Consider the following 13,664-nt stretch of genomic DNA (forward strand, 5'->3'; position numbering starts at 1 on the left):
ACATGGGGTTGCCATAAACTGGAGTCAACTTGATGGTAACTGGTGATGGTGGTCGTGGAATAACCCTATGATGTAGTAACTATTTGTATTCCCATTTCAATGTTCTCATTTTACAGAGGAAGAAACTGGGCACAGACAGATTAAGTATCTTTGCAGTGGTCACACAGCTAGTAAAGAATGTTTCTAGTATTTGAACAAAGGCAGTCAGTTTCCAAACAAAATAAACCTTGTTGCCTTTCTTTAGCTCATGCTTGTCTTTCCAAGATCTTCAGTCAATCTCAATCTCTCTCTCTTTTTCTCCTTCTCACTCACTCACTCTCACTCAAATACATTGCTGTTCAATTCTTTCTTCTGCCCATAGCTGTGAAACCTCTAACCAATCATTCAGCTTAGGTACCCTGTCTTACTTCACCTAGTAAGAAGGGATAAGATTTTTTAACTTTTACAGTCCTTTAAGAGTCAATAAGACATCTGTAGCAGGGCTTTTCATGCAAAAGGTTTCATTAACTAGAATATTATCTTCAGAGAAATGAATCATTGGAGACAAGTTAACCCTAAGTGTCAGCATCAATATCACCAGAGATTATGGGCATGATGGAGGAAGAGATCTATGATTTGCCAGTGCAAGGCTACATACTTTTCCCTTAGAAATGTATAAAGAGTAGAAAGCTGATATACATGCCCCATAAGCAGACATCTGATGTGCACGTGCCTTGAATAACTGTTAGACATGACATTGGGTCTTGTATTCTACTGACTGGCTCTTCTGGGTTGCGGGTTGCCATGGATTCTGGACCCGCCATGGTGGCCCCCATTTGTTTGATAGACTACAAGAATGAGCAGCTGATGGTAAACCCGAAAGCATTAAAGATCCTTGACAAGATATCTCAGCCTGTACTGGTCCTGGCCATTGTTGAGGTGTACCACCATACAGGAAAATCTTACCTGGTGAACCACCTGGCTGGACAGAACCATGGTGAGTGTTGTTTAGGGGCAGGGGCCATTACCTTGAAAGGAGTGATAAAGCAAGTTGATCATGCCTCTTTGAGGGTCACCCTGGGGAAGAACCCAACTCCTCCCAATAAAGAAAACTAATGTTTACCACCAGGTTTACAACCTCAACCCCATTTGTCCACAAAATCTCATTCTTTTTTTCTGGTAATAAAGAAGGGTTCTCCCAACCTTATCAAAAGATTCACCCACTACTCATCTGAATGCTATCCACTCTCACTTGCTCAGGAGGTCAGCTCCCGAGGTTATTCTCTTTCTTTCTACTGCATCACTTTTGCTCAAACCATAGGATCATTCCAGCATACAAATGTAGTTTAATATGCCCTGTTTTCAAAAATGCAAGAAGGGAAGACAGGATTCCCCTTTATCCTATATCGCAGTAGAGCTACCACCTGATTTTTCTGCTTGTCGTCATAGAAAATTTTTGATAAATTATAATCTCGTTTCACTTTTTTTTTAGGCTTTTCAAATATGACGGCTGTAATACCCACAGAAGAGTACATTAAACACAATGTACAATAAAGTTAATAAATACCAAGTGAACATCTATGTAATTACTGACTGGGTAAAGAAATAAAATTTGCCTACACCCAAGACCCAAATCACACCCTCTCACCCCTCGTTAGTGCTCATCAATATTTTGATTTTCACAACATTCCTCTTTTTTTTTTTAATGGTTTTAGAATTTATTTATGCATTTCTAAAAAGCAGTTTAATCTACCTTTAAATTTTATATAAGTGGAACAACATTGTATGTATTCTTTGGTGTCTTGCTTCTTTTGCTCAAGAAGACATTTATAAGATTCAGTCTGTAGGGTATAGCTATAGTGTCTTTTTTTCACTGCTTTATAGTAAGCCATTGTATGAAGATGACACAATTTATGTATCTATTCATTATTGATAAACGTTTGTATTGTTTACAATTTTGTCTTTTATTCACAGGGCTGCCATGAATATTTGTGTACTTTTATCCTGGTACACATGTACACAAACTTCCTTTTATAATATATCCAGAAGCTTAATTATTAGGTTACAGGTTCTGTGGATATTCAGGATTTAAAGATAATTTCAAACAACTTTAAAATTTTTTGTGCCATATACATGGTTATTTGAATATTAGTAGTAATTGAGAATTCAGTCATGTCAAACTTTATAACTTTTGCTGATGTGGTGACTATTTAGTTGTATATAGTATGCCTCTTAATAAACGAGGTTGAGCACCTTATCACATATTTATTTGCCATTTGAATTTCTCACTTCGTGAAGTTACTGTTCAAGTCCTTCTTTCAATTGGGCTGTCACTTTTTTCCATGGTCCCATTCATCCTTTCCATCTACGTAGAACAGACAGCCATGATTTTTCTAATGTCTGACCTCTTCTCTGGCTCAGCACCACTAGAGATTGAACCACAGTCCACTAAATTCTCAGGATTCCCACACACCCATGTTACTTTCCCATCTTCCCTTGCAGGTTTCTGTCTGGACTCCACCGTGAGGTCTGAAATCAAGAGCATCTGAATGTGTTGTATACCTCACCCCTCCTAGTCCAAGCACACACTGGTCCTTCTGGACACTGAGGGCCTAGGCAATGTCGAAAACATAAAGCAGAGAGTCACGGTGAAATTTTCTTTGCCCTTGATTTTCTATTCTTAATTTTCTGCATTAATTCAACTTATGTAACCTATTCCTACAAACTGCAAATCCAATTATGGATGATTAAGCCAAAATTGGTTTCCTTGAACTGGTATGCTCAAATATTTTGGTATAGTTGGGAAAGTGTTCCTTATTTTAACACTTGGGTGAATGATACAATTTGACAAATACTTAATGAGCAGTTAAACCCCCGTACTCTGCACTGAGTAATAGAGATACAACAGTAAGCAGTGTAAAGTCCTAGAGCCCAACTGGAGAGACAACAGGCATGCAGTGTGGTCAGCATAAGGTGTCATGGATGCACAGATGTGAGCACCTAACCCAGTCATCTGGGTTAGAGAAGCTTCCTGGAGGAAACGACTTCTAAACTGTAAACCATGGTATCAACAGGAGCTACCAGTTTAAGTACGAGGGAATGATGTGGTTGAAAATTGGAGCCATGAAAAAAGGATTTTGGGAAGTAATTACTTAAAGAGTCTTCAGAAGAGCTCAGCTACACCAGGCATATTCAAAAAGATTTTGCCAAGTCTCTGGGCTTTGAAGATTACCTCTTTTCTTAGTTCAATAAAAGCATGACCCTGACCCAACAAAAACATTGTGAATGGGATATTTCGAAGTATTTTGTCTTTACAGTGTTAGATGCAATCAGTCGGTTCTCCTTCTTTTACACTACTCTGGGTCTAAATGAAAGTAGCAACAGTAGGTCTTTGGCTTCCATTACTGACAAAAAAAAAAAAAAAAAGGATTTGGAAATTCTGTGCTCAGTTTTAATGTTCTCAATAACTACATCAATATTAAATAAAGATAAATTCTTGATTTTGAAATAGATTGTTGTTTGGCCTAAATGTTGCTTCTTTTTGTCTAAATCAGGAACTTTTAGAGATAATATAATAAAGGTTTGGGAAAACATGTTTCCTCCCTAACAATACAAAAAGGTTTTCCAATCTTCCAGTTCCGGTCTAGAAAGCATGAAATCCATATGCTGCATTTGTACATGGACTAAATCATACCTACTGGCAGAACTCCTCACTGACTCTAGAATTGTGGCTTGACTTGTGTGGTGTCTAATTCTATTTGTCTGACCTTCATGGCTTTACTTGTTTCTTGTTTTTTCTTGCCCTGAATCTTGTTTCCAGCCTCATCTTCCACTCCCACACTCCTATCCACCATTTCAGTCACGTGCAGTAACTGTAATACATTTTTAAGACCGCATTTTCTAATATTTCTTAATTGGCTTGTGTTGGTCTTTCCACCTACACGATCCCTTCAAATCTCAGGTCCACATTCTTTTTTTTTTTTAATTGTGCTTTAAGTGAAAGTTTACAAATCAAGTCAGTCTCTCACACAAAAACTTATATATACCTTGTTACATACTCCCAGCCCTCCCCCTAATGAGACTGCCCGCTCCCTCCCTCCACTCTCTTTTCATGTCCATTCTGCCAGCTTCTAATCCCCTCTACCCTCTCATCTCCCGTCCAGACAGGAGATGCCAACATAGTCTCAAGTGTCCACCTGATCCAAGAAGATCACTCCTCACCATTGTCCCTCTCTGTCCCATCGTCCAGTCTAACCCCTGACTGAAGAGTTGGCTTTGGGAAAAATTCCTGTCCTGGGTCAACAGAAGGTCTGGGAGCCATGACCACAGGGGTCCTTCTAATCTCAGTCAGACCATTAAGTCTGGTCTTTTTACGAGAGTTTGGGGTCTACATCCCACTGCTCTCCTGCTCTCTCAGGGGTTCCCTGTCAGGGCAGTCATCAGTTGTAGCCGGTCACCCTCTAGTTCTTCTGGTCTCAGGCTGATGTAGTCTCTGGTTTATGTGGCTCTTTCTGTCTCTTGGGGTCATAATTAATTACCTCATGTCCTTGGTGTCCTTCATTCTCCTTTGCTCCAGGTGGATTGAGATCAATTGACGCATCTTAGATGGCCGCTTGCTAGCGTTTAAGACGCCAGATGCCACCACTCTCTCAAGTGGGATGCAGAATGTTTTCTTAATAGATTTTATTATGCCTATTGATTTATTGACTTAGATGTCCCCTGAAACCATGGTCCCCAAACCCCTGCCCCTGTTACGCTGGGCTTCGAAGCATTCAGTTTATTCAGGAAACTGCTTTCGGTTTAGTCCAGTTGTACTGATCTCACCTGTATTGTGTGTTCTCTTTCCTTTCACCTAAAGTAGCTCTTATCTACTATCTAATTAGTGAATACTCCTCTCCCACCCTCCCACTCTCCCGCCCCTCTCATAACCATCAAAGAATATTTTCTTCTCTGTTTAAACTATTTTTCAAGTTCTTATAATAGTGGTCTTATGCAATATTCCTCCTTTTGCAACTGATTAATTTCACTCAGCATAATGCCTTCCGGATTTCTCCATCTTATGAAATGTTTCACAGATTCATCACTGTTCTCTATCAATGTGTAGTATTCCATTGTGTGAATATACCATAATTTATTTATCCATTCATCTGTTGATGGGCACTTTGGATGCTTCCATCTTTTTGCTATTGTAAACCGTGCTGCAATGAACACGGGTGTGCACAGATATATGCTCTTATTTCTCTAGGATGTATTTCAAGGAGTGGGATTGCTGGATTGTATGGTATTTCTATTTCTAGCTTTTAAAAGAAGCGCCAAATCCATTTCCATTTGTATTCCCAACAGCAGTGTATAAGGGTTCCAGTCTCTCCACAACCTCTCCAACGTTTATTATTTTGTTTTTTAGATTAATGCCAGGCTTGTTGGAGTGAGATGGAATCTCATTGTAGTTTTGATTTGCATTTCTCTAATGGCTAATGATCCTGAGCTTTGCCTCATGTATCTGTTAGCCACCTGAATGTCTTCCTTAGTGATGTGTCTGTGTATATCTTTTGCCCATTTTCTAATTGGGTTATTTGTCTTTTTGTAGTTGAGCTTTTGCAGTATCATGCAGATTTTAGAGATCAGGTGCTGATCTGAAATGTCATACCTAAAAACTTTTTCCCTGTCTGTAGGTAATCTTTTTACTCTTTTGGTGAAGTCTTTGGATGAGCATAGGTGTCTGATTTTTAGGAGCTCGCAGTTATCTAGTTTTTCTTCAGCATTGTTAGTAATGTTCTGTATACTGTTTATGCCATGTATTAGGTCTCCTAATGATGTCCCTATTTTTTCTTCTTTGATCTTTATCCTTTTAGATTTCATATTTAGGTATTTGATCCATTTTGAGTTCCTTTTTGTGCATGGGGTGAGGTTTGTATCTTGTTTCTTTTTTTTTGCAGATGGATATCTAGTTATGCCAGCACCATTTCTTAAAAAGACTATCTTTTCCCCAATTAACTGAGATTGGGCAATTGTCAAATATCAGCTTCTCGTATGTGGATGGATTTATGTCTGGATTCTCAGTTCTGTTCCACTGGCCTATGTGTCTGTTGTTGTACCAGAACCAGGCTGTTTTGACCGCTGTGGCGGTATAATAGGTTGTAAAATCAGGTAGAGTGAGGCCTCCCACTTTGTTCTTCTTTTTCAGTAATGCCTTTCTTCTTCGGGGCCTCTTTCCCTTCCATATGAAGTTGGTGATTTGTTTCTCCATCTCATTAAAGAATGTCATTGAAATTTTGGATTGGGATTGCATTAAATCTTTGGATCACATTTGGTAGAATAGACATTTTTATAATGTTATGTCTTTCTATCCATGAGCAAGGCATGTTTTTGCACTTATCTAGGTCTCTTTTTGTGTCTTGCAGTAGTGCCTTGTGGTTTACTTTGTATAGATCTTTTACATCTCTGGTTAGCTTTATTCCTAAGTATTTTATCTTCTTGGGGGCTACTGTAAATGGTATTGATTTGGTGATTTCCTCTTCGATGTTCTTTTTATTGGTGTAGAGGAATCCAACTGATTTTTGTATGTTTATCTTGTATCCTGATACTCTCCCGAACTACTATTAGTTTCGGTAGTTTTCTTGAGGATTCCTTACGGTTTTCTGTGTATAAGGTCATGTCATCTGCAAATAGAGATACTTTTACTTCTTCTTTGCCAATCTGGATGCTCTTTATTTCTTTATCTTTCCTAATTGCTCTGGCTAGGGCCTCCAGCACAATGTTGAATAAGAGCGGTGATAAAGGGCATCCTTGTCTGGTTTCCGATCTCAAGGGGAGTGCTTTCAGAATCTCTCCATTTAGGAAGATGTTGGTTATTGGCTTTGTATAAAGGCCCTTTATTAGGTTGAGGAATTTTCCTTCTATTCCTATTTTGCTGAGGGTTTTTTTCATGAATGGGTGTTGAACTTTGTCAAACGCCTTTTCTGCATCAATTGATAAAATCATGTGATTCTCGTCTTTTATATATGATGGATTACATTAATTGTTTTTTAATGTTGAACCATCCCTGTTGTTTTTCTAATGTTGAACCACCCCTGGATAGCTGTTATGAATCCCACTTGGTCATGGTGAATTTTTTTTTTTTGATATGTTGTTGAATTCTATTGGCTAGAATTTTGTTGAGGATTTTTGCGTCTGTGTTCAAGAGGGATACAGGTCTGTAATTTTCTTTTTTGTGTGGTGTCTTTACCTGGTTTTGGTATCAGGGATATCGTGGCTTCAAAGGATGAGTTTGGTGTTAACTCTTCTCTGAAAGTTTGGTAGAACTCTGCGGTGAAGCCATCTGGGCCTGGGCTTTTTTTTTTTTTTTTGGCAGTGTTTTGATTACGTTTTCAATCTCTTCTTTTCTTATGGGTCTATCTAATTGTTCTACCTCTGTTTGTGTTAGTTTAGGTAGGTGGAGTGTTTCCAGGAGTTCATCCATTTCTTCTAGGTTTTCAAATTTGTTAGAGTACAATTTTTCATAGTAATCCAATATGATTCTTTTTTAATTTCAGTTGGGTCTGTTGTAATATTGCCCATCTCATTTCTTATTTGGGTTATTTGCTTCCTCTCCTGTTTTTCTTTTGTCAATTTGGCCAATGGTTTTTCAATTTTGTTGATTTTTTCAAAGAACCAGCTTTTAGTCTTCTCAATTCTTTCAATTGTTTTTCCATTTTCTATTTCATTTAATTCTGCTCTAATTTTTATTATTTGTTTTCTTCAGGTGCCAGAGGGTTTCTTTTCTTGATCTCTATTTGTTCAAGTTGTAGTGATAATTCTTTGATTTGGGCCCTTTTTTCTTTTCGTATGTGTGTGTTTATGGATATAAATTGACCTCTGAGAACTGCTTTTGCTGTGTCCCAAAGATTCTTATCAGAAGTGTTTTCATTCTCATTGGATTCTATGAATTTCTTTCTTCCCTCCTTAATGTCTTCTGTAACTCAGTCTTTTTTGAGCAGGGTAAAAAAAAAAAATTTTTTTTTTTTTTTTTATTGTTCAGCTTTCAAGTGTTTGATTTCTTTTCCCTGCTTTTTCTGTTATTGATTTCTACTTTTACGGCCTTATGGTCAGGGAAGATGCTTGTAATATTTCAGTGTTTTGGGTTCTGCTAAGGCTTGCTTTATGACCTAATATGCGGTCTATTCTAGAGAATGTTCCATGTGCACTAGAAAAGAAAGTATACTTGGTTGGTGTTGGGTGGAGTGTTCTTTATATGTCTATGTGGTCAAGTTGGTTGCTTGTGGCATTTAGATCTTCTGTGTCTTTATTGAGCTTCTTTCTGGATGTCTTGTCCTCCGAAAGTGGTGTGTTGAAGTCTCTTACTATTATTGTGGAGCTGTATCTCACTTTTCAATGTTGATGGAGCTTGTTTTATGTATTTTGCAGCCCTGTTATTGGGTGCATAAATATTTAATATGGTTATATCTTCTTGGTATATTGTCCCTTTTTATATAGCGTCCTTCCTTATCCTTTCTGATGGATTTAACTTTAAAGCCTATCTTGTCAGAAATTAGTATTGCCACTCTTGCTCTTTTTTGATTGTTGTTTGCTTGATATGTTTTTTTCCATACTTTGAGTTTTAGTTTGTGTCTCTAAGTCTAAGGTGTGTCCCTTGTAGGCGGCATATAGATGGGTGGTATTTTTCAATCCATTCTGCCACTCTCTGTCTCTTTATTGGTGCATTTAGTCCACTTACATTCGGAGTAATTATGGATAGGTATGAATTTATGCTATCATTTTGATGTCTTTTTTTGTATATTGTTGACAGTTTCTTTTTCCCACTTAATTTTATGTACTGAGTAGATTATCTTTATATTTTGTCTTTTCCTCATATTCATTGTTGATTTTGTTTCTGCTGAGTTTCTATTTTTTTCTTGTATTTTACTTCGATGAGTAGGATAGTTTGTCTCTTTTGTGGTTGCTTTATTATAACTTACCCCGATTTTTCTAAATTTAAACCTGACTTTTTTTTCTTTTTAGTGCCTTATCTTTGTCTCCAAATGGAAGATCTATGACTACATTTCTTTCTTAGTCCGTCTTTATTGTTTTAATGTTGGCTTCTTTTACATAATGACATTGCTGTTACACTGTTTTGAGCGTTTTTTTAATCTTGATTTATTTTTGTGATTTCCCTGTCTGGGTTGACTCCTGATTGCTCTGCCCAGTGTTCTAGCTTGGGTTGATACCTGATATTATTGATTTTCTAACCAAAGAACTCCCTTTAGTATTTCTTGTGGTTTTGGTTTGTTTTTTTTATAAATTTCCTAAATTCTGTTTGTCTGGAAATGTCCTAATTTCGCCTTCATATTTAAGAGACAGTTTTGCTGGATATATGATTCTTGGCTGGCAGTTTTTTTCCTTCAATTTTTTATATAAGTCATCCCATTGTCTTCTTGCCTGCATGGTTTCTGCTGAGTAGTCCAAGCTTATTCTTACTGACTCTCCTCTGTAGGTGACTTTTTTTTTTATCCCTAGCTGCTCTTAAAATTCTTTGTCTTTGGTTTTGGCAAGTTTGATTATAATATGTCTTGGTGACTTTCTTTTAAGATGTACCTTATGTGTAGTTTGATGAGAATCTTGGATAGGTATCTTCTCATCTTTGATGATATCAGGGAAGTTTTCTACCAACAAATCTTCAACAATTCTCTGTGTATTTTCTGTGATCCCTCCCTGTTCTCATACTCCAATCACTTATAGGTTATTTCTGTTGATAGAGTCCCCTATAATTCTTCACTTTTTAAAATTCTTTTATCTGATTTTTATTCAAATATATTAGTGCCAAGTGCTTTATCTTCAAGTTCAGAAATTCTGCCTTCCACTTACTCAAATCTGCTTCTCTGACTTTAAACAGTTGTCTACTTCAGTAATTTTATTGTTATTCTGAATTTCTGATTTCTGCGTGTCTGTGGATTTTTCCAGCTTATTAAATTTTTCATTATGATTCTGATTAATCTTTTTAATTTCTTCAATTGCTTTATCTATGTGCTCCTTGGCTTGTTCTGTGTATTTCCTCTTTTCCTTCCTGATATCTTGAAGGGTTCTGTGTATTAATGTTTTGTATTCTGCCTCTGGTAATTCCAGTAATGAGCTTTTATCTAGAAGATCCCTGGGTTCTTTGTTTTGAGAGCTTGCTGAGGTGATCATGATCTGTTTATTTATGTGACTTGGTATTGACTGTTGTCTCTGAGCCATCTACAAGTTATTGTATTAGTTTATTTTATGTTTGATTACTGTGTCATAGCTTCTTGCTTTGTTTTGTTTTGATATGCCCAAATGGGTTGCTTGAGTGAGCTAGCTTGATTATTTTTGCCTTTGGAGCTCTAAAGTCCTGTCCTCAGATGGCTAGAGCTGTTATCAGATATATCAGTCTAGGAATCCATTCAGTTTTCTTGTATGAATTCAGCTCAGGTGTCCAGGTGGCTGATCAACAAGTGTATGGTATGGGCTGTGTCCTATGTCTTAGAGGGGTAGGGATGATTGGTGTAGGTACCAGTATCTGGTTGCAGCAGGGTGTTATGCTCTGAACAAGGCAGGGGGCTGAGAATTGTCCCCCAAGTGTCTGTGAGGAAAGTATGTCCCTGTTCCCTAGAGCATACAGGTGGGTGGTTTCTGCAGACGGACCATGGGCACCCAATGTTTTTGGTTTTAAGGACTGGGAGGTACCAGTTATCCTTGGACCCCTGTCGCAGGGGGCTGGTTGTCCTGAGTGGAGCCACCAGTCCATAGGCCCCTGATGTTCGTAGGTGAGGATGCTGTTTAATTGGCAAAGCAATGTCAAGTATCAAACAGCCACTTCTCCACCACACAGCTGAAATGGTTGGAGTCTGTCAACAAGGGCCTATTCTCCTGAAATAGGCCCATGCAGAGGGGAAAGTACTCAAAGTCCATGGACCATTTATGCCTGGACAGGAGCTGCTTCTGTCCTGAGCTCCCCCAGTTGGTGGAGCTGGCAAATTATCTTTTCCCCCAGTTGCAAATTTATTCCTTCTCCAAGGCCTGGAGAATGGCTCTAGATGCTCAACAAGGTCTATCTCAGGGCCAGGGAAGTCAGCCGCTGTAGCTGACTTGGGGGTGGGGGGGCGTGGTAAAATATATGCAAGTACTTAGCTTTGGCCAGGAGCACCATTCTTCTCTGGTTCTGGAGGTGTAAGTAGGCTGTGTGGCTGACTGCTTCTCCCTGAGGAAGCTGCGGCAGAACGCTAGTACCAGCCCATCACCACCACTCTGGGAATGGTGCCTGAGGGCTCCCAGTGATTCAGGAGCTGTAACTCCTCTCCGCTTCTGAACTGCCTCTTCCTCTCCCTGCCCCTCAGTTCGTTTTCTAACCTTGCCTTTGATGTTCAGGGATCTTAGCTTATCATAAATATACTCGTTTCACTTGTTTTTTTCTGGTCTTTGTTTTAAGAGGGCTCACGGAAGCATCTGTCTATTCCCGCATTTTGGCCCTGCTTCCTTTCAGGTCCTCATTCTGTCAATTCTTAAAAGTCCAGACATTTTCAACCTACTTCCATCATTTTCCAGTCAGATTTAGTGTCTTCTCTTCTGAAATGACCCATTTTCCTTCATATTATGACATTTGGTTCCATCCTTGGTGGAGGTTATTATCTTGGTTGCATTTGCATGTTTACATGTGTATTTGCCCCTCAGGAAAGTCATATTCATGAGGGCAGGGACAGTCATGTGGGACTTTGCATCTAGACAACCAAATGAAGTGTCTTGCATTTCATAAATGCCTAATGAAAACTTGTTAAATTTAAATGAATATCATTCGAGTCCCTCAAATAGCTTATGATTGAGAAAATTTGGCTAAAGGAATAATTGCTCACTTGTTACTGCACACCTACTACGTGTTAGGCACAGTGCTAAACATTTTACACATATTGATGGTGTCATTAGCTTCTTCTAATTGCTGAAAGAAATCAAGGCCCTGATGCCCTGAGGGAGCTCAACGTTAATACCAAAAGTGAGGTTTGAACTTAGGAGTATCCTCAAAACTTATATGTTGTGCTCTACCATTCAACTATATCATTTATATTTATATTATAAAAAAATAATATATTATAGCAATGAATAAATGAAAAGCAGCCTACTAAGTCCCTTTCTCTTATGGGCATCTAGGCTGACTCTAAGAATGACTCATGGATCTTTGCACCCGCCTTGCTTCTGAGTAGTGCCTTTGTCTATAATAGCATGTGCGCCATCACGCACTAGGCCCTGGAGCAGCTCCAGTAGCCTTCCAGGAATTGAACCAACCTGCTTTATTGATCTTATGGGAATGGCAACTAAGACTATTTCTTTTTTTCTTGTGAGTCAATTTTTACGAGTTAGGAGGCGGGAACACAGGGCAAAAGGGAGTGTTTATACAGCTTGTTTCTAAGTGGGGACTGTAAGTTGTGGTGTAGAGCACTTCTTTAACTAAGCTCCCATGTGACTGAACTGACAGAGCTAATCAAGAAAATCTGCCTCAGAACCTGATGACATAGAAAACTCCACCCAGTTTGTAGGTTTCTTTCCAGACTTTATTTGAACAGTACAGGATTTTATCTTGGAGCTGAAGATAGATGGATGTCCCATTATTGAAGATAAGTACTTGGGAGATGCCTTGAAACTGATTCCAAATATCAGAGCATGGGCTCAGTAGTAGAAAATTCGTTAGGGAGTGGGATCAACTGAACCTGCCACTTAGCCCTGGATGTCAATTTTTGCAATTGGATTGAGGCCCATGTTAATGATGAAAAGTAATTAGTGAATTTTTTTTTTTTTGGTGTGTGTATGGTAGACTATATATAACAAAACATTAATAATTTTTTAAAATTAATTTTTATTAAGCTTCAAGTGAGCATTTACCATTCCAATCAGTCTGTCACATGTAGGTTTACATACATCTTACTCCCTTCTCCCACTTGCTCTCCCCCTATTGAGTCAGCCCTTTCAGTCTCTCGTTTCCTGCCAATTTTGCCATCCTCCCTCTCTCTCTATCTTCCCATCCCCCCTCCAGTCAAGAGTTGCCAACACACTCTCCAGGGTCCACCTGATTTAATTAGCTCACTCTTCATCAGCATCTCTCTCCCCCCCACTGACCAGTCCTTTTCATGCCTGATGAGTTGTCTTCGGGGATGGTTCCTGTCCTGTGCCATCAGAAGTTCTGGTGAGCACTGTCTCTGGGATTCCTCGAGTCGCAGTCATACCATTAGGTATGGTCTTTTCATGAGAATTTGGGGTCTGTATCCCATCGGTCTCCTGCTCCCTCAGGAGTTGTCTGTTGTGCTCCCTGACAGGGCAGACATCGATTGTGGCCGGGCACCAACTAGTTCTTCTGGTCTCAGGATAATGTAGGTCTCTGGTTCATGTGGCCCTTTCTGTCTCTTGGGTTCTTAGTTGTCGTGTGACCTTGGTGTTCTTCCTTTGCCTTTGCTCCAGGTGGGTTGAGACCAATTGATGTATCTTAGATGGCCGCTTGTTGGCATTTAGGACCCCAGGCACCACAATTCAAAGTGGGATGCAGAATGATTTCATAATAGAATTATTTTGCCCATTGACTTAGAAGTCCCCTCAAACCAAGTTCCCCAGACCCCAGCCCCTGCTCCGCTGACCTTTGAAGCTTTCATTTTATCCCGGAAACCTCTTTGCTTTTAGTCCAGTCCAATTAGGCTGACCTTCCTTGTATT

At 39.0% G+C, this 13,664-nt stretch overlaps 1 pseudogene; it reads left to right on the forward strand.

The window, feature by feature from the left end:
* The first annotated feature begins 383 nt into the window (after window positions 1-383).
* Window positions 384-12,762, forward strand: LOC135230752 (guanylate-binding protein 6-like; annotated as a pseudogene).
* The last annotated feature ends 902 nt before the right edge of the window (window positions 12,763-13,664 follow it).

This window comes from Loxodonta africana, chromosome 3 (assembly GCF_030014295.1).
Source record: "Loxodonta africana isolate mLoxAfr1 chromosome 3, mLoxAfr1.hap2, whole genome shotgun sequence".
Taxonomy (NCBI): Eukaryota; Metazoa; Chordata; class Mammalia; order Proboscidea; family Elephantidae; genus Loxodonta; species Loxodonta africana.